This window comes from Tachypleus tridentatus, chromosome 9 (assembly GCF_004210375.1).
Source record: "Tachypleus tridentatus isolate NWPU-2018 chromosome 9, ASM421037v1, whole genome shotgun sequence".
NCBI classification, from domain to species: Eukaryota; Metazoa; Arthropoda; class Merostomata; order Xiphosura; family Limulidae; genus Tachypleus; species Tachypleus tridentatus.
This window is the reverse complement of record NC_134833.1, coordinates 142,916,160-142,941,357: the sequence shown is the minus strand read 5'-3', so window position 1 is coordinate 142,941,357 and position 25,198 is coordinate 142,916,160. Positions and strand designations below refer to the sequence as shown.

The following is a 25,198-nucleotide window of genomic DNA, read 5'->3' as shown; positions in this document are numbered from 1 at the left end:
CCCAGTCCTTCTAAGTTTCAATATTAGCGACGGAAATGTCCGTTCCAATGTGGAGACGCAGTGTCTCTCTTAACACACAACCTTATCCATTACAACACAAATTACATAAATAATCCCTAGTGTCATTTTGATACATAATATTAACTACCAAAACGCGAGTTACGGCGGTTAACCAAGTGCTTTATTAACTCTTGAAACGTTAATGCCGCATTCAGCTCTCTAAAAAAACAACAACTTAACTGTGACAGAGAAGATTAACTCTAGGCTAAGGTTCATACTTCTATTTTTTTATAAATACAGTTCTGGATAAGAGGGTTCTAAGCCAGTGTTAACAGCTGATAACGTGTGTACAATAATAATACCTTTTTTTTTTTTCTTTTTAGTTATCTGCAACATATGCTATCTCGATTGGTAACTCCAATTCAAAGGTCAAAGTCTACATTTGTTCGGAATCAACTGTGAAGGTCATAATTAATGAAGAAATTAACCGCCCACCGAAATAAAATAAAATGAATAACGTTTGTTTGGCTGTAGTTGAACACGAAGCTGCACAGTGGACAGTCTGTGGTCTACCTACCACGAGTAATATATATATACTGAAGCCAACGGTTCGTTCGTTTCACGAGTAATACATATATACTGGAGCCAACGGTTCGTTCGTATTATGACTCCCACTTTTTTGTTCAAAGTTACATTTTGAGATATTTTCGGACAGTTTTGAATTATCTCAGCGATAACTAAAAACAAAATCACTATTAATAGAACTTTCACTCACTAGGGTAAGGGTTGCTCCTTCTGGTAGCGGTAGGAATTTCTGAATTGATGATCCGGGTTCTAATCTATGCGACACCACAAAATATTCCGTGAAGTTTAAGCTGTTGGTACATTATGTGTGTGTTTTCTTATAGCAAAGTCACATCGGGCTATCTGCTGAGCCTACCGAGGGGAATTGAACCCCTGGTAGGTACATTATGAGAGTGATATTTGACTCTTTAGTGTTGGTGGTGGGTGGTAAAGTAATGAAGATTGGCTACTTTCCCTATAGTCAGCAGTTTAATAAAAAGTATGGACAATGACAGACAGCGTTAGTAGATTTACTATAAGTATAAATACTTTTTTATCGTCTGTCGATATTTTGGTCATTTCTTCATTGATCTTTCACTGTTTAACGTTATGGTTGCATTGCCATGACCTCTCTGAAATAGAAAGTTCTTTATAAAAATACAATTGTTGAGTGAACCACGCAGAACCTCTGTACAACGTTTAATTTGTAACTTATCAAGAAACAGCTTTCCGATTGAATTTATATGAACTATCAGTTACGTTTTAAAAGGATAAAATTACTTATTCGTTTGTAATTAAGCACAAAGATACACAATGGGCTATCATTGCTCTTCTCACCACGGGTATCGAACTCCATTTTCTGGCGTTGTATGTCCGCAGACATGCCGCTGTGCCACTGGAGGGGCCCCCCGATAGTACAGCGGTATGTCTCCAGATTTACAACGCTAAAATCAGGGGTTCGATTCCCCTCGGTGGGCTCAGCAGATAGCCCGATGTGGCTTTGCTACAACAAAAACACACGCCACTGGAGGGGGTCACATTTACTAGCGTAGTTCGCTTGTTTATTCAAGAATTTCACGAAAAGCTGATACAAACGGTATCTGTGTTTACCCGTCCTTGAATTGGATCTTATATTTTAGAGAGAAGGGAGTTAGTAAAGGGTCCCCGCCGCCAACTCCTGAGCTATTTTTGTCTGTTACAGTAGTATGAGTCAACCAACTTCTTATAGTAAACTTCTGTACTCAAAGTTTCAAGTGCAGTTTGGACACATTAACCATAAAGCCACGTCCAGCTCAAATAACGTGTGGGTTTATAACTTACTTGATTATAGGGCCACTGATAAGTAGGAGCCACATGTGTACACACATACAAATAAGAAATATATCTTCAATTAACCTCACTGACTACTGCCGTACTGCAGGAGTGTCCTATGTTATTTTATATTTACAATTAATTACATAGCGCAACAGAGCTATTTATATTGAGCATTATAACTGATCAGTACGATGAAATATGTGGGCCCTAGCACAACGAAGCGGTATTTCCAGGATTCACTGAAAGCAATCCCTGCTGAAAAGGCTTTGGACAGCCCATTTAATACACAATCCCAAATACTGACCTATAGGGCGTGCTTGACCTCAAAGGTAGAAAGAAAGAAGCTGTGAAAATAAAACGAATTAGGTTTAGACAAGAAATGGTTAAAGGTTTTAGGCAAGAAAGATCTTAGAGACAGAGTTTTAAACTTACAAGTTCCACGTTGTCCTCCAAACATTATTGTGTTTGTTTGTTCCAGAGCTAAGCCACACTGAGTTACCTCCTGCGTCCATTATGGTGCATCGCAACCAGGATTTTAGTGTTGTAAGTGCGTGGACTTACATGTTTAGAACCCACAAAGAAGAACATTATTATCATACCATGTTTAGAACTCACAAAGAAGAACATTATTATCATACCATGTTTAGAACTCACAAAGAAGAACATTATTATCATACCATGTTTAGAACTCACAAAGAAGAACATTATTATCATACCATGTTTAGAACTCACAAAGAAGAACATTATTATCATACCATGTTTAGAACTCACAAAGAAGAACATTATTATCATACCATGTTTAGAACTCACAAAGAAGAACATTATTATCATACCATGTTTAGAACTCACAAAGAAGAACATTATTATCATACCATGTTTAGAACTCACAAAGAAGAACATTATTATCATACCATGTTTAGAACTCACAAAGAAGAACATTATTATCATACCATGTTTAGAACTCACAAAGAAGAACATTATTATCATACCATGTTTAGAACTCACAAAGAAGAACATTATTATCATACCATGTTTAGAACTCACAAAGAAGAACATTATTATCATACCATGTTTAGAACTCACAAAGAAGAACATTATTATCATACCATGTTTAGAACTCACAAAGAAGAACATTATTATCATACCATGTTTAGAACTCACAAAGAAGAACATTATTATCATACCATGTTTAGAACTCACAAAGAAGAACATTATTATCATACCATGTTTAGAACTCACAAAGAAGAACATTATTATCATACCATGTTTAGAACTCACAAAGAAGAACATTATTATCATACCATGTTTAGAACTCACAAAGAAGAACATTATTATCATACCATGTTTAGAACTCACAAAGAAGAACATTATTATCATACCATGTTTAGAACTCACAAAGAAGAACATTATTATCATACCATGTTTAGAACTCACAAAGAAGAACATTATTATCATACCATGTTTAGAACTCACAAAGAAGAACATTATTATCATACCATGTTTAGAACTCACAAAGAAGAACATTATTATCATACCATGTTTAGAACTCACAAAGAAGAACATTATTATCATACCATGTTTAGAACTCACAAAGAAGAACATTATTATCATACCATGTTTAGAACTCACAAAGAAGAACATTATTATCATACCATGTTTAGAACTCACAAAGAAGAACATTATTATCATACCATGTTTAGAACTCACAAAGAAGAACATTATTATCATACCATGTTTAGAACTCACAAAGAAGAACATTATTATCATACCATGTTTAGAACTCACAAAGAAGAACATTATTATCATACCATGTTTAGAACTCACAAAGAAGAACATTATTATCATACCATGTTTAGAACTCACAAAGAAGAACATTATTATCATACCATGTTTAGAACTCACAAAGAAGAACATTATTATCATACCATGTTTAGAACTCACAAAGAAGAACATTATTATCATACCATGTTTAGAACTCACAAAGAAGAACATTATTATCATACCACCTTTAGAACTCACAAAGAAGAACATTATTATCATACCATGTTTAGAACTCACAAAGAAGAACATTATTATCATACCATGTTTAGAACTCACAAAGAAGAACATTATTATCATACCATGTTTAGAACTCACAAAGAAGAACATTATTATCATACCATGTTTAGAACTCACAAAGAAGAACATTATTATCATACCATGTTTAGAACTCACAAAGAAGAACATTATTATCATACCATGTTTAGAACTCACAAAGAAGAACATTATTATCATACCACCTTCAGAACTCACAAAGAAGAACATTATTATCATACCATGTTTAGAACTCACAAAGAAGAACATTATTATCATACCACCTTTAGAACTCACAAAGAAGAACATTATTATCATACCATGTTTAGAACTCACAAAGAAGAACATTATTATCATACCATGTTTAGAACTCACAAAGAAGAACATTATTATCATACCATGTTTAGAACTCACAAAGAAGAACATTATTATCATACCATGTTTAGAACTCACAAAGAAGAACATTATTATCATACCATGTTTAGAACTCACAAAGAAGAACATTATTATCATACCATGTTTAGAACTCACAAAGAAGAACATTATTATCATACCATGTTTAGAACTCACAAAGAAGAACATTATTATCATACCATGTTTAGAACTCACAAAGAAGAACATTATTATCATACCATGTTTAGAACTCACAAAGAAGAACATTATTATCATACCATGTTTAGAACTCACAAAGAAGAACATTATTATCATACCATGTTTAGAACTCACAAAGAAGAACATTATTATCATACCATGTTTAGAACTCACAAAGAAGAACATTATTATCATACCATGTTTAGAACTCACAAAGAAGAACATTATTATCATACCATGTTTAGAACTCACAAAGAAGAACATTATTATCATACCATGTTTAGAACTCACAAAGAAGAACATTATTATCATACCATGTTTAGAACTCACAAAGAAGAACATTATTATCATACCATGTTTAGAACTCACAAAGAAGAACATTATTATCATACCATGTTTAGAACTCACAAAGAAGAACATTATTATCATACCATGTTTAGAACTCACAAAGAAGAACATTATTATCATACCATGTTTAGAACTCACAAAGAAGAACATTATTATCATACCATGTTTAGAACTCACAAAGAAGAACATTATTATCATACCATGTTTAGAACTCACAAAGAAGAACATTATTATCATACCATGTTTAGAACTCACAAAGAAGAACATTATTATCATACCATGTTTAGAACTCACAAAGAAGAACATTATTATCATACCATGTTTAGAACTCACAAAGAAGAACATTATTATCATACCATGTTTAGAACTCACAAAGAAGAACATTATTATCATACCATGTTTAGAACTCACAAAGAAGAACATTATTATCATACCATGTTTAGAACTCACAAAGAAGAACATTATTATCATACCATGTTTAGAACTCACAAAGAAGAACATTATTATCATACCATGTTTAGAACTCACAAAGAAGAACATTATTATCATACCATGTTTAGAACTCACAAAGAAGAACATTATTATCATACCATGTTTAGAACTCACAAAGAAGAACATTATTATCATACCATGTTTAGAACTCACAAAGAAGAACATTATTATCATACCATGTTTAGAACTCACAAAGAAGAACATTATTATCATACCACCTTCATAACTCACAAAGAAGAACATTATTATCATACCATGTTTAGAACTCACAAAGAAGAACATTATTATCATACCATGTTTAGAACTCACAAAGAAGAACATTATTATCATACCATGTTTAGAACTCACAAAGAAGAACATTATTATCATACCATGTTTAGAACTCACAAAGAAGAACATTATTATCATACCATGTTTAGAACTCACAAAGAAGAACATTATTATCATACCATGTTTAGAACTCACAAAGAAGAACATTATTATCATACCATGTTTAGAACTCACAAAGAAGAACATTATTATCATACCATGTTTAGAACTCACAAAGAAGAACATTATTATCATACCATGTTTAGAACTCACAAAGAAGAACATTATTATCATACCATGTTTAGAACTCACAAAGAAGAACATTATTATCATACCATGTTTAGAACTCACAAAGAAGAACATTATTATCATACCATGTTTAGAACTCACAAAGAAGAACATTATTATCATACCATGTTTAGAACTCACAAAGAAGAACATTATTATCATACCATGTTTAGAACTCACAAAGAAGAAGAACATTATTATCATACCATGTTTAGAACTCACAAAGAAGAACATTATTATCATACCATGTTTAGAACTCACAAAGAAGAACATTATTATCATACCATGTTTAGAACTCACAAAGAAGAACATTATTATCATACCATGTTTAGAACTCACAAAGAAGAACATTATTATCATACCATGTTTAGAACTCACAAAGAAGAACATTATTATCATACCATGTTTAGAACTCACAAAGAAGAACATTATTATCATACCATGTTTAGAACTCACAAAGAAGAACATTATTATCATACCATGTTTAGAACTCACAAAGAAGAACATTATTATCATACCATGTTTAGAACTCACAAAGAAGAACATTATTATCATACCATGTTTAGAACTCACAAAGAAGAACATTATTATCATACCATGTTTAGAACTCACAAAGAAGAACATTATTATCATACCATGTTTAGAACTCACAAAGAAGAACATTATTATCATACCATGTTTAGAACTCACAAAGAAGAACATTATTATCATACCATGTTTAGAACTCACAAAGAAGAACATTATTATCATACCATGTTTAGAACTCACAAAGAAGAACATTATTATCATACCATGTTTAGAACTCACAAAGAAGAACATTATTATCATACCATGTTTAGAACTCACAAAGAAGAACATTATTATCATACCATGTTTAGAACTCACAAAGAAGAACATTATTATCATACCATGTTTAGAACTCACAAAGAAGAACATTATTATCATACCATGTTTAGAACTCACAAAGAAGAACATTATTATCATACCATGTTTAGAACTCACAAAGAAGAACATTATTATCATACCATGTTTAGAACTCACAAAGAAGAACATTATTATCATACCATGTTTAGAACTCACAAAGAAGAACATTATTATCATACCATGTTTAGAACTCACAAAGAAGAACATTATTATCATACCATGTTTAGAACTCACAAAGAAGAACATTATTATCATACCATGTTTAGAACTCACAAAGAAGAACATTATTATCATACCATGTTTAGAACTCACAAAGAAGAACATTATTATCATACCATGTTTAGAACTCACAAAGAAGAACATTATTATCATACCATGTTTAGAACTCACAAAGAAGAACATTATTATCATACCATGTTTAGAACTCACAAAGAAGAACATTATTATCATACCATGTTTAGAACTCACAAAGAAGAACATTATTATCATACCATGTTTAGAACTCACAAAGAAGAACATTATTATCATACCATGTTTAGAACTCACAAAGAAGAACATTATTATCATACCATGTTTAGAACTCACAAAGAAGAACATTATTATCATACCATGTTTAGAACTCACAAAGAAGAACATTATTATCATACCATGTTTAGAACTCACAAAGAAGAACATTATTATCATACCATGTTTAGAACTCACAAAGAAGAACATTATTATCATACCATGTTTAGAACTCACAAAGAAGAACATTATTATCATACCATGTTTAGAACTCACAAAGAAGAACATTATTATCATACCATGTTTAGAACTCACAAAGAAGAACATTATTATCATACCATGTTTAGAACTCACAAAGAAGAACATTATTATCATACCATGTTTAGAACTCACAAAGAAGAACATTATTATCATACCATGTTTAGAACTCACAAAGAAGAACATTATTATCATACCATGTTTAGAACTCACAAAGAAGAACATTATTATCATACCATGTTTAGAACTCACAAAGAAGAACATTATTATCATACCATGTTTAGAACTCACAAAGAAGAACATTATTATCATACCATGTTTAGAACTCACAAAGAAGAACATTATTATCATACCATGTTTAGAACTCACAAAGAAGAACATTATTATCATACCATGTTTAGAACTCACAAAGAAGAACATTATTATCATACCATGTTTAGAACTCACAAAGAAGAACATTATTATCATACCATGTTTAGAACTCACAAAGAAGAACATTATTATCATACCATGTTTAGAACTCACAAAGAAGAACATTATTATCATACCATGTTTAGAACTCACAAAGAAGAACATTATTATCATACCATGTTTAGAACTCACAAAGAAGAACATTATTATCATACCATGTTTAGAACTCACAAAGAAGAACATTATTATCATACCATGTTTAGAACTCACAAAGAAGAACATTATTATCATACCATGTTTAGAACTCACAAAGAAGAACATTATTATCATACCATGTTTAGAACTCACAAAGAAGAACATTATTATCATACCATGTTTAGAACTCACAAAGAAGAACATTATTATCATACCATGTTTAGAACTCACAAAGAAGAACATTATTATCATACCATGTTTAGAACTCACAAAGAAGAACATTATTATCATACCATGTTTAGAACTCACAAAGAAGAACATTATTATCATACCACCTTCATAACTCACAAAGAAGAACATTATTATCATACCATGTTTAGAACTCACAAAGAAGAACATTATTATCATACCATGTTTAGAACTCACAAAGAAGAACATTATTATCATACCATGTTTAGAACTCACAAAGAAGAACATTATTATCATACCATGTTTAGAACTCACAAAGAAGAACATTATTATCATACCATGTTTAGAACTCACAAAGAAGAACATTATTATCATACCATGTTTAGAACTCACAAAGAAGAACATTATTATCATACCATGTTTAGAACTCACAAAGAAGAACATTATTATCATACCATGTTTAGAACTCACAAAGAAGAACATTATTATCATACCATGTTTAGAACTCACAAAGAAGAACATTATTATCATACCATGTTTAGAACTCACAAAGAAGAACATTATTATCATACCATGTTTAGAACTCACAAAGAAGAACATTATTATCATACCATGTTTAGAACTCACAAAGAAGAACATTATTATCATACCATGTTTAGAACTCACAAAGAAGAACATTATTATCATACCATGTTTAGAACTCACAAAGAAGAACATTATTATCATACCATGTTTAGAACTCACAAAGAAGAACATTATTATCATACCATGTTTAGAACTCACAAAGAAGAACATTATTATCATACCATGTTTAGAACTCACAAAGAAGAACATTATTATCATACCATGTTTAGAACTCACAAAGAAGAACATTATTATCATACCATGTTTAGAACTCACAAAGAAGAACATTATTATCATACCATGTTTAGAACTCACAAAGAAGAACATTATTATCATACCATGTTTAGAACTCACAAAGAAGAACATTATTATCATACCATGTTTAGAACTCACAAAGAAGAACATTATTATCATACCATGTTTAGAACTCACAAAGAAGAACATTATTATCATACCATGTTTAGAACTCACAAAGAAGAACATTATTATCATACCATGTTTAGAACTCACAAAGAAGAACATTATTATCATACCATGTTTAGAACTCACAAAGAAGAACATTATTATCATACCATGTTTAGAACTCACAAAGAAGAACATTATTATCATACCATGTTTAGAACTCACAAAGAAGAACATTATTATCATACCATGTTTAGAACTCACAAAGAAGAACATTATTATCATACCATGTTTAGAACTCACAAAGAAGAACATTATTATCATACCATGTTTAGAACTCACAAAGAAGAACATTATTATCATACCATGTTTAGAACTCACAAAGAAGAACATTATTATCATACCATGTTTAGAACTCACAAAGAAGAACATTATTATCATACCATGTTTAGAACTCACAAAGAAGAACATTATTATCATACCATGTTTAGAACTCACAAAGAAGAACATTATTATCATACCATGTTTAGAACTCACAAAGAAGAACATTATTATCATACCATGTTTAGAACTCACAAAGAAGAACATTATTATCATACCATGTTTAGAACTCACAAAGAAGAACATTATTATCATACCATGTTTAGAACTCACAAAGAAGAACATTATTATCATACCATGTTTAGAACTCACAAAGAAGAACATTATTATCATACCATGTTTAGAACTCACAAAGAAGAACATTATTATCATACCATGTTTAGAACTCACAAAGAAGAACATTATTATCATACCATGTTTAGAACTCACAAAGAAGAACATTATTATCATACCATGTTTAGAACTCACAAAGAAGAACATTATTATCATACCATGTTTAGAACTCACAAAGAAGAACATTATTATCATACCATGTTTAGAACTCACAAAGAAGAACATTATTATCATACCATGTTTAGAACTCACAAAGAAGAACATTATTATCATACCATGTTTAGAACTCACAAAGAAGAACATTATTATCATACCATGTTTAGAACTCACAAAGAAGAACATTATTATCATACCATGTTTAGAACTCACAAAGAAGAACATTATTATCATACCATGTTTAGAACTCACAAAGAAGAACATTATTATCATACCATGTTTAGAACTCACAAAGAAGAACATTATTATCATACCATGTTTAGAACTCACAAAGAAGAACATTATTATCATACCATGTTTAGAACTCACAAAGAAGAACATTATTATCATACCATGTTTAGAACTCACAAAGAAGAACATTATTATCATACCATGTTTAGAACTCACAAAGAAGAACATTATTATCATACCATGTTTAGAACTCACAAAGAAGAACATTATTATCATACCATGTTTAGAACTCACAAAGAAGAACATTATTATCATACCATGTTTAGAACTCACAAAGAAGAACATTATTATCATACCATGTTTAGAACTCACAAAGAAGAACATTATTATCATACCATGTTTAGAACTCACAAAGAAGAACATTATTATCATACCATGTTTAGAACTCACAAAGAAGAACATTATTATCATACCATGTTTAGAACTCACAAAGAAGAACATTATTATCATACCATGTTTAGAACTCACAAAGAAGAACATTATTATCATACCATGTTTAGAACTCACAAAGAAGAACATTATTATCATACCATGTTTAGAACTCACAAAGAAGAACATTATTATCATACCACCTTCATAACTCACAAAGAAGAACATTATTATCATACCATGTTTAGAACTCACAAAGAAGAACATTATTATCATACCATGTTTAGAACTCACAAAGAAGAACATTATTATCATACCATGTTTAGAACTCACAAAGAAGAACATTATTATCATACCATGTTTAGAACTCACAAAGAAGAACATTATTATCATACCATGTTTAGAACTCACAAAGAAGAACATTATTATCATACCATGTTTAGAACTCACAAAGAAGAACATTATTATCATACCATGTTTAGAACTCACAAAGAAGAACATTATTATCATACCATGTTTAGAACTCACAAAGAAGAACATTATTATCATACCATGTTTAGAACTCACAAAGAAGAACATTATTATCATACCATGTTTAGAACTCACAAAGAAGAACATTATTATCATACCATGTTTAGAACTCACAAAGAAGAACATTATTATCATACCATGTTTAGAACTCACAAAGAAGAACATTATTATCATACCATGTTTAGAACTCACAAAGAAGAACATTATTATCATACCATGTTTAGAACTCACAAAGAAGAACATTATTATCATACCATGTTTAGAACTCACAAAGAAGAACATTATTATCATACCATGTTTAGAACTCACAAAGAAGAACATTATTATCATACCATGTTTAGAACTCACAAAGAAGAACATTATTATCATACCATGTTTAGAACTCACAAAGAAGAACATTATTATCATACCATGTTTAGAACTCACAAAGAAGAACATTATTATCATACCATGTTTAGAACTCACAAAGAAGAACATTATTATCATACCATGTTTAGAACTCACAAAGAAGAACATTATTATCATACCATGTTTAGAACTCACAAAGAAGAACATTATTATCATACCATGTTTAGAACTCACAAAGAAGAACATTATTATCATACCATGTTTAGAACTCACAAAGAAGAACATTATTATCATACCATGTTTAGAACTCACAAAGAAGAACATTATTATCATACCATGTTTAGAACTCACAAAGAAGAACATTATTATCATACCATGTTTAGAACTCACAAAGAAGAACATTATTATCATACCATGTTTAGAACTCACAAAGAAGAACATTATTATCATACCATGTTTAGAACTCACAAAGAAGAACATTATTATCATACCATGTTTAGAACTCACAAAGAAGAACATTATTATCATACCATGTTTAGAACTCACAAAGAAGAACATTATTATCATACCATGTTTAGAACTCACAAAGAAGAACATTATTATCATACCATGTTTAGAACTCACAAAGAAGAACATTATTATCATACCATGTTTAGAACTCACAAAGAAGAACATTATTATCATACCATGTTTAGAACTCACAAAGAAGAACATTATTATCATACCATGTTTAGAACTCACAAAGAAGAACATTATTATCATACCATGTTTAGAACTCACAAAGAAGAACATTATTATCATACCATGTTTAGAACTCACAAAGAAGAACATTATTATCATACCATGTTTAGAACTCACAAAGAAGAACATTATTATCATACCATGTTTAGAACTCACAAAGAAGAACATTATTATCATACCATGTTTAGAACTCACAAAGAAGAACATTATTATCATACCATGTTTAGAACTCACAAAGAAGAACATTATTATCATACCATGTTTAGAACTCACAAAGAAGAACATTATTATCATACCATGTTTAGAACTCACAAAGAAGAACATTATTATCATACCATGTTTAGAACTCACAAAGAAGAACATTATTATCATACCATGTTTAGAACTCACAAAGAAGAACATTATTATCATACCATGTTTAGAACTCACAAAGAAGAACATTATTATCATACCATGTTTAGAACTCACAAAGAAGAACATTATTATCATACCATGTTTAGAACTCACAAAGAAGAACATTATTATCATACCATGTTTAGAACTCACAAAGAAGAACATTATTATCATACCATGTTTAGAACTCACAAAGAAGAACATTATTATCATACCATGTTTAGAACTCACAAAGAAGAACATTATTATCATACCATGTTTAGAACTCACAAAGAAGAACATTATTATCATACCACCTTTAGAACTCACAAAGAAGAACATTATTATCATACCATGTTTAGAACTCACAAAGAAGAACATTATTATCATACCATGTTTAGAACTCACAAAGAAGAACATTATTATCATACCATGTTTAGAACTCACAAAGAAGAACATTATTATCATACCATGTTTAGAACTCACAAAGAAGAACATTATTATCATACCATGTTTAGAACTCACAAAGAAGAACATTATTATCATACCATGTTTAGAACTCACAAAGAAGAACATTATTATCATACCATGTTTAGAACTCACAAAGAAGAACATTATTATCATACCATGTTTAGAACTCACAAAGAAGAACATTATTATCATACCATGTTTAGAACTCACAAAGAAGAACATTATTATCATACCATGTTTAGAACTCACAAAGAAGAACATTATTATCATACCATGTTTAGAACTCACAAAGAAGAACATTATTATCATACCATGTTTAGAACTCACAAAGAAGAACATTATTATCATACCATGTTTAGAACTCACAAAGAAGAACATTATTATCATACCATGTTTAGAACTCACAAAGAAGAACATTATTATCATACCATGTTTAGAACTCACAAAGAAGAACATTATTATCATACCATGTTTAGAACTCACAAAGAAGAACATTATTATCATACCATGTTTAGAACTCACAAAGAAGAACATTATTATCATACCATGTTTAGAACTCACAAAGAAGAACATTATTATCATACCATGTTTAGAACTCACAAAGAAGAACATTATTATCATACCATGTTTAGAACTCACAAAGAAGAACATTATTATCATACCATGTTTAGAACTCACAAAGAAGAACATTATTATCATACCATGTTTAGAACTCACAAAGAAGAACATTATTATCATACCATGTTTAGAACTCACAAAGAAGAACATTATTATCATACCATGTTTAGAACTCACAAAGAAGAACATTATTATCATACCATGTTTAGAACTCACAAAGAAGAACATTATTATCATACCATGTTTAGAACTCACAAAGAAGAACATTATTATCATACCATGTTTAGAACTCACAAAGAAGAACATTATTATCATACCATGTTTAGAACTCACAAAGAAGAACATTATTATCATACCATGTTTAGAACTCACAAAGAAGAACATTATTATCATACCATGTTTAGAACTCACAAAGAAGAACATTATTATCATACCATGTTTAGAACTCACAAAGAAGAACATTATTATCATACCATGTTTAGAACTCACAAAGAAGAACATTATTATCATACCATGTTTAGAACTCACAAAGAAGAACATTATTATCATACCATGTTTAGAACTCACAAAGAAGAACATTATTATCATACCATGTTTAGAACTCACAAAGAAGAACATTATTATCATACCATGTTTAGAACTCACAAAGAAGAACATTATTATCATACCATGTTTAGAACTCACAAAGAAGAACATTATTATCATACCATGTTTAGAACTCACAAAGAAGAACATTATTATCATACCATGTTTAGAACTCACAAAGAAGAACATTATTATCATACCATGTTTAGAACTCACAAAGAAGAACATTATTATCATACCATGTTTAGAACTCACAAAGAAGAACATTATTATCATACCATGTTTAGAACTCACAAAGAAGAACATTATTATCATACCATGTTTAGAACTCACAAAGAAGAACATTATTATCATACCATGTTTAGAACTCACAAAGAAGAACATTATTATCATACCATGTTTAGAACTCACAAAGAAGAACATTATTATCATACCATGTTTAGAACTCACAAAGAAGAACATTATTATCATACCACCTTCAGAACTCACAAAGAAGAACATTATTATCATACCATGTTTAGAACTCACAAAGAAGAACATTATTATCATACCATGTTTAGAACTCACAAAGAAGAACATTATTATCATACCATGTTTAGAACTCACAAAGAAGAACATTATTATCATACCATGTTTAGAACTCACAAAGAAGAACATTATTATCATACCATGTTTAGAACTCACAAAGAAGAACATTATTATCATACCATGTTTAGAACTCACAAAGAAGAACATTATTATCATACCATGTTTAGAACTCACAAAGAAGAACATTATTATCATACCATGTTTAGAACTCACAAAGAAGAACATTATTATCATACCATGTTTAGAACTCACAAAGAAGAACATTATTATCATACCATGTTTAGAACTCACAAAGAAGAACATTATTATCATACCATGTTTAGAACTCACAAAGAAGAACATTATTATCATACCATGTTTAGAACTCACAAAGAAGAACATTATTATCATACCATGTTTAGAACTCACAAAGAAGAACATTATTATCATACCATGTTTAGAACTCACAAAGAAGAACATTATTATCATACCATGTTTAGAACTCACAAAGAAGAACATTATTATCATACCATGTTTAGAACTCACAAAGAAGAACATTATTATCATACCATGTTTAGAACTCACAAAGAAGAACATTATTATCATACCATGTTTAGAACTCACAAAGAAGAACATTATTATCATACCATGTTTAGAACTCACAAAGAAGAACATTATTATCATACCATGTTTAGAACTCACAAAGAAGAACATTATTATCATACCACCTTTAGAACTCACAAAGAAGAACATTATTATCATACCATGTTTAGAACTCACAAAGAAGAACATTATTATCATACCATGTTTAGAACTCACAAAGAAGAACATTATTATCATACCATGTTTAGAACTCACAAAGAAGAACATTATTATCATACCATGTTTAGAACTCACAAAGAAGAACATTATTATCATACCATGTTTAGAACTCACAAAGAAGAACATTATTATCATACCATGTTTAGAACTCACAAAGAAGAACATTATTATCATACCATGTTTAGAACTCACAAAGAAGAACATTATTATCATACCATGTTTAGAACTCACAAAGAAGAACATTATTATCATACCATGTTTAGAACTCACAAAGAAGAACATTATTATCATACCATGTTTAGAACTCACAAAGAAGAACATTATTATCATACCATGTTTAGAACTCACAAAGAAGAACATTATTATCATACCATGTTTAGAACTCACAAAGAAGAACATTATTATCATACCATGTTTAGAACTCACAAAGAAGAACATTATTATCATACCATGTTTAGAACTCACAAAGAAGAACATTATTATCATACCATGTTTAGAACTCACAAAGAAGAACATTATTATCATACCATGTTTAGAACTCACAAAGAAGAACATTATTATCATACCATGTTTAGAACTCACAAAGAAGAACATTATTATCATACCATGTTTAGAACTCACAAAGAAGAACATTATTATCATACCATGTTTAGAACTCACAAAGAAGAACATTATTATCATACCATGTTTAGAACTCACAAAGAAGAACATTATTATCATACCATGTTTAGAACTCACAAAGAAGAACATTATTATCATACCATGTTTAGAACTCACAAAGAAGAACATTATTATCATACCATGTTTAGAACTCACAAAGAAGAACATTATTATCATACCATGTTTAGAACTCACAAAGAAGAACATTATTATCATACCATGTTTAGAACTCACAAAGAAGAACATTATTATCATATCATGTTTAGAACCCACAGTGAAGAACATTATTATCAACTCACAAAGAAGAACATTATTATCATACCATGTTTAGAACTCACAAAGAAGAACATTATTATCATACCATGTTTAGAACTCACAAAGAAGAACATTATTATCATACCATGTTTAGAACTCACAAAGAAGAACATTATTATCATACCATGTTTAGAACTCACAAAGAAGAACATTATTATCATACCATGTTTAGAACTCACAAAGAAGAACATTATTATCATACCATGTTTAGAACTCACAAAGAAGAACATTATTATCATACCATGTTTAGAACTCACAAAGAAGAACATTATTATCATACCATGTTTAGAACTCACAAAGAAGAACATTATTATCATACCATGTTTAGAACTCACAAAGAAGAACATTATTATCATACCATGTTTAGAACTCACAAAGAAGAACATTATTATCATACCATGTTTAGAACTCACAAAGAAGAACATTATTATCATACCACCTTTAGAACTCACAAAGAAGAACATTATTATCATACCATGTTTAGAACTCACAAAGAAGAACATTATTATCATACCATGTTTAGAACTCACAAAGAAGAACATTATTATCATACCATGTTTAGAACTCACAAAGAAGAACATTATTATCATACCATGTTTAGAACTCACAAAGAAGAACATTATTATCATACCATGTTTAGAACTCACAAAGAAGAACATTATTATCATACCATGTTTAGAACTCACAAAGAAGAACATTATTATCATACCATGTTTAGAACTCACAAAGAAGAACATTATTATCATACCATGTTTAGAACTCACAAAGAAGAACATTATTATCATACCATGTTTAGAACTCACAAAGAAGAACATTATTATCATACCATGTTTAGAACTCACAAAGAAGAACATTATTATCATACCATGTTTAGAACTCACAAAGAAGAACATTATTATCATACCATGTTTAGAACTCACAAAGAAGAACATTATTATCATACCATGTTTAGAACTCACAAAGAAGAACATTATTATCATACCATGTTTAGAACTCACAAAGAAGAACATTATTATCATACCATGTTTAGAACTCACAAAGAAGAACATTATTATCATACCATGTTTAGAACTCACAAAGAAGAACATTATTATCATACCATGTTTAGAACTCACAAAGAAGAACATTATTATCATACCATGTTTAGAACTCACAAAGAAGAACATTATTATCATACCATGTTTAGAACTCACAAAGAAGAACATTATTATCATACCATGTTTAGAACTCACAAAGAAGAACATTATTATCATACCATGTTTAGAACTCACAAAGAAGAACATTATTATCATACCATGTTTAGAACTCACAAAGAAGAACATTATTATCATACCATGTTTAGAACTCACAAAGAAGAACATTATTATCATACCATGTTTAGAACTCACAAAGAAGAACATTATTATCATACCATGTTTAGAACTCACAAAGAAGAACATTATTATCATACCATGTTTAGAACTCACAAAGAAGAACATTATTATCATACCATGTTTAGAACTCACAAAGAAGAACATTATTATCATACCATGTTTAGAACTCACAAAGAAGAACATTATTATCATACCATGTTTAGAACTCACAAAGAAGAACATTATTATCATACCATGTTTAGAACTCACAAAGAAGAACATTATTATCATACCATGTTTAGAACTCACAAAGAAGAACATTATTATCATACCATGTTTAGAACTCACAAAGAAGAACATTATTATCATACCATGTTTAGAACTCACAAAGAAGAACATTATTATCATACCATGTTTAGAACTCACAAAGAAGAACATTATTATCATACCATGTTTAGAACTCACAAAGAAGAACATTATTATCATACCATGTTTAGAACTCACAAAGAAGAACATTATTATCATACCATGTTTAGAACTCACAAAGAAGAACATTATTATCATACCATGTTTAGAACTCACAAAGAAGAACATTATTATCATACCATGTTTAGAACTCACAAAGAAGAACATTATTATCATACCATGTTTAGAACTCACAAAGAAGAACACTATTATCATACCATGTTTAGAACTCACAAAGAAGAACATTATTATCATACCATTATTATCATACCACTTTAGAACTCACAAAGAAGAACATTATTATCATACCATGTTTAGAACCCACAAATAAGAACACTATTATCATACCATGTTTAGAACTCACAAAGAAGAACATTATTATCATACCATGTTTAGAACTCACAAAGAAGAACATTATTATCATACCATGTTTAGAACTCACAAAGAAGAACATTATTATCATACCATGTTTAGAACTCACAAAGAAGAACATTATTATCATACCATGTTTAGAACTCACAAAGAAGAACATTATTATCATACCATGTTTAGAACTCACAAAGAAGAACATTATTATCATACCATGTTTAGAACTCACAAAGAAGAACATTATTATCATACCATGTTTAGAACTCACAAAGAAGAACATTATTATCATACCATGTTTAGAACTCACAAAGAAGAACATTATTATCATACCATGTTTAGAACTCACAAAGAAGAACATTATTATCATACCATGTTTAGAACTCACAAAGAAGAACATTATTATCATACCATGTTTAGAACTCACAAAGAAGAACATTATTATCATACCATGTTTAGAACTCACAAAGAAGAACATTATTATCATACCATGTTTAGAACTCACAAAGAAGAACATTATTATCATACCATGTTTAGAACTCACAAAGAAGAACATTATTATCATACCATGTTTAGAACTCACAAAGAAGAACATTATTATCATACCATGTTTAGAACTCACAAAGAAGAACATTATTATCATACCATGTTTAGAACTCACAAAGAAGAACATTATTATCATACCATGTTTAGAACTCACAAAGAAGAACATTATTATCATACCATGTTTAGAACTCACAAAGAAGAACATTATTATCATACCATGTTTAGAACTCACAAAGAAGAACATTATTATCATACCATGTTTAGAACTCACAAAGAAGAACATTATTATCATACCATGTTTAGAACTCACAAAGAAGAACATTATTATCATACCATGTTTAGAACTCACAAAGAAGAACATTATTATCATACCATGTTTAGAACTCACAAAGAAGAACATTATTATCATACCATGTTTAGAACTCACAAAGAAGAACATTATTATCATACCATGTTTAGAACTCACAAAGAAGAACATTATTATCATACCATGTTTAGAACTCACAAAGAAGAACATTATTATCATACCATGTTTAGAACTCACAAAGAAGAACATTATTATCATACCATGTTTAGAACTCACAAAGAAGAACATTATTATCATACCATGTTTAGAACTCACAAAGAAGAACATTATTATCATACCATGTTTAGAACTCACAAAGAAGAACATTATTATCATACCATGTTTAGAACTCACAAAGAAGAACATTATTATCATACCATGTTTAGAACTCACAAAGAAGAACATTATTATCATACCATGTTTAGAACTCACAAAGAAGAACATTATTATCATACCATGTTTAGAACTCACAAAGAAGAACATTATTATCATACCATGTTTAGAACTCACAAAGAAGAACATTATTATCATACCATGTTTAGAACTCACAAAGAAGAACATTATTATCATACCATGTTTAGAACTCACAAAGAAGAACATTATTATCATACCATGTTTAGAACTCACAAAGAAGAACATTATTATCATACCATGTTTAGAACTCACAAAGAAGAACATTATTATCATACCATGTTTAGAACTCACAAAGAAGAACATTATTATCATACCATGTTTAGAACTCACAAAGAAGAACATTATTATCATACCATGTTTAGAACTCACAAAGAAGAACATTATTATCATACCATGTTTAGAACTCACAAAGAAGAACATTATTATCATACCATGTTTAGAACTCACAAAGAAGAACATTATTATCATACCATGTTTAGAACTCACAAAGAAGAACATTATTATCATACCATGTTTAGAACTCACAAAGAAGAACATTATTATCATACCATGTTTAGAACTCACAAAGAAGAACATTATTATCATACCATGTTTAGAACTCACAAAGAAGAACATTATTATCATACCATGTTTAGAACTCACAAAGAAGAACATTATTATCATACCATGTTTAGAACTCACAAAGAAGAACATTATTATCATACCATGTTTAGAACTCACAAAGAAGAACATTATTATCATACCATGTTTAGAACTCACAAAGAAGAACATTATTATCATACCATGTTTAGAACTCACAAAGAAGAACATTATTATCATACCATGTTTAGAACTCACAAAGAAGAACATTATTATCATACCATGTTTAGAACTCACAAAGAAGAACATTATTATCATACCATGTTTAGAACTCACAAAGAAGAACATTATTATCATACCATGTTTAGAACTCACAAAGAAGAACATTATTATCATACCATGTTTAGAACTCACAAAGAAGAACATTATTATCATACCATGTTTAGAACTCACAAAGAAGAACATTATTATCATACCATGTTTAGAACTCACAAAGAAGAACATTATTATCATACCATGTTTAGAACTCACAAAGAAGAACATTATTATCATACCATGTTTAGAACTCACAAAGAAGAACATTATTATCATACCATGTTTAGAACTCACAAAGAAGAACATTATTATCATACCATGTTTAGAACTCACAAAGAAGAACATTATTATCATACCATGTTTAGAACTCACAAAGAAGAACATTATTATCATACCATGTTTAGAACTCACAAAGAAGAACATTATTATCATACCATGTTTAGAACTCACAAAGAAGAACATTATTATCATACCATGTTTAGAACTCACAAAGAAGAACATTATTATCATACCATGTTTAGAACTCACAAAGAAGAACATTATTATCATACCATGTTTAGAACTCACAAAGAAGAACATTATTATCATACCATGTTTAGAACTCACAAAGAAGAACATTATTATCATACCATGTTTAGAACTCACAAAGAAGAACATTATTATCATACCATGTTTAGAACTCACAAAGAAGAACATTATTATCATACCATGTTTAGAACTCACAAAGAAGAACATTATTATCATACCATGTTTAGAACTCACAAAGAAGAACATTATTATCATACCATGTTTAGAACTCACAAAGAAGAACATTATTATCATACCATGTTTAGAACTCACAAAGAAGAACATTATTATCATACCATGTTTAGAACTCACAAAGAAGAACATTATTATCATACCATGTTTAGAACTCACAAAGAAGAACATTATTATCATACCATGTTTAGAACTCACAAAGAAGAACATTATTATCATACCATGTTTAGAACTCACAAAGAAGAACATTATTATCATACCATGTTTAGAACTCACAAAGAAGAACATTATTATCATACCATGTTTAGAACTCACAAAGAAGAACATTATTATCATACCATGTTTAGAACTCACAAAGAAGAACATTATTATCATACCATGTTTAGAACTCACAAAGAAGAACATTATTATCATACCACCTTCAGAACTCACAAAGAAGAACATTATTATCATACCATGTTTAGAACTCACAAAGAAGAACATTATTATCATACCATGTTTAGAACTCACAAAGAAGAACATTATTATCATACCATGTTTAGAACTCACAAAGAAGAACATTATTATCATACCATGTTTAGAACTCACAAAGAAGAACATTATTATCATACCATGTTTAGAACTCACAAAGAAGAACATTATTATCATACCATGTTTAGAACTCACAAAGAAGAACATTATTATCATACCATGTTTAGAACTCACAAAGAAGAACATTATTATCATACCATGTTTAGAACTCACAAAGAAGAACATTATTATCATACCATGTTTAGAACTCACAAAGAAGAACATTATTATCATACCATGTTTAGAACTCACAAAGAAGAACATTATTATCATACCATGTTTAGAACTCACAAAGAAGAACATTATTATCATACCATGTTTAGAACTCACAAAGAAGAACATTATTATCATACCATGTTTAGAACTCACAAAGAAGAACATTATTATCATACCATGTTTAGAACTCACAAAGAAGAACATTATTATCATACCATGTTTAGAACTCACAAAGAAGAACATTATTATCATACCATGTTTAGAACTCACAAAGAAGAACATTATTATCATACCATGTTTAGAACTCACAAAGAAGAACATTATTATCATACCATGTTTAGAACTCACAAAGAAGAACATTATTATCATACCATGTTTAGAACTCACAAAGAAGAACATTATTATCATACCATGTTTAGAACTCACAAAGAAGAACATTATTATCATACCATGTTTAGAACTCACAAAGAAGAACATTATTATCATACCATGTTTAGAACTCACAAAGAAGAACATTATTATCATACCATGTTTAGAACTCACAAAGAAGAACATTATTATCATACCATGTTTAGAACTCACAAAGAAGAACATTATTATCATACCATGTTTAGAACTCACAAAGAAGAACATTATTATCATACCATGTTTAGAACTCACAAAGAAGAACATTATTATCATACCATGTTTAGAACTCACAAAGAAGAACATTATTATCATACCATGTTTAGAACTCACAAAGAAGAACATTATTATCATACCATGTTTAGAACTCACAAAGAAGAACATTATTATCATACCATGTTTAGAACTCACAAAGAAGAACATTATTATCATACCATGTTTAGAACTCACAAAGAAGAACATTATTATCATACCATGTTTAGAACTCACAAAGAAGAACATTATTATCATACCATGTTTAGAACTCACAAAGAAGAACATTATTATCATACCATGTTTAGAACTCACAAAGAAGAACATTATTATCATACCATGTTTAGAACACAAAGAAGAACATTATTATCATACCATGTTTAGAACTCACAAAGAAGAACATTATTATCATACCATGTTTAGAACTCACAAAGAAGAACATTATTATCATACCATGTTTAGAACTCACAAAGAAGAACATTATTATCATACCATGTTTAGAACTCACAAAGAAGAACATTATTATCATACCATGTTTAGAACTCACAAAGAAGAACATGTACAAAGAAACTCACAAAGAAGAACATTATTATCATACCATGTTTAGAACTCACAAAGAAGAACATTATTATCATACCATGTTTAGAACTCACAAAGAAGAACATTATTATCATACCATGTTTAGAACTCACAAAGAAGAACATTATTATCATACCATGTTTAGAACTCACAAAGAAGAACATTATTATCATACCATGTTTAGAACTCACAAAGAAGAACATTATTATCATACCATGTTTAGAACTCACAAAGAAGAACATTATTATCATACCATGTTTAGAACTCACAAAGAAGAACATTATTATCATACCATGTTTAGAACTCACAAAGAAGAACATTATTATCATACCATGTTTAGAACTCACAAAGAAGAACATTATTATCATACCATGTTTAGAACTCACAAAGAAGAACATTATTATCATACCATGTTTAGAACTCACAAAGAAGAACATTATTATCATACCATGTTTAGAACTCACAAAGAAGAACATTATTATCATACCATGTTTAGAACTCACAAAGAAGAACATTATTATCATACCATGTTTAGAACTCACAAAGAAGAACATTATTATCATACCATGTTTAGAACTCACAAAGAAGAACATTATTATCATACCATGTTTAGAACTCACAAAGAAGAACATTATTATCATACCATGTTTAGAACTCACAAAGAAGAACATTATTATCATACCATGTTTAGAACTCACAAAGAAGAACATTATTATCATACCATGTTTAGAACTCACAAAGAAGAACATTATTATCATACCATGTTTAGAACTCACAAAGAAGAACATTATTATCATACCATGTTTAGAACTCACAAAGAAGAACATTATTATCATACCATGTTTAGAACTCACAAAGAAGAACATTATTATCATACCATGTTTAGAACTCACAAAGAAGAACATTATTATCATACCATGTTTAGAACTCACAAAGAAGAACATTATTATCATACCATGTTTAGAACTCACAAAGAAGAACATTATTA

The 25,198-nt window shown here is 29.3% G+C and overlaps 1 protein-coding gene across 3 annotated transcripts in view; it reads right to left on the bottom strand.

The window, feature by feature from the left end:
- Positions 1–25,198, bottom strand: part of LOC143226554 (XK-related protein 4-like) — a 204,651-nt gene that overhangs the window by 32,709 nt on the left and 146,744 nt on the right. The window contains exon 1 of one of the 3 annotated variants that reach the window (XM_076457670.1): positions 2–285. The exons of the other annotated variants lie outside the window; for them this stretch is intronic. The gene's annotated coding sequence lies outside the window, so the exon portion shown is untranslated. Of the gene's footprint in view, position 1; positions 286–25,198 lie in introns of those variants that run through there. 3 annotated transcript variants of the gene reach the window in all.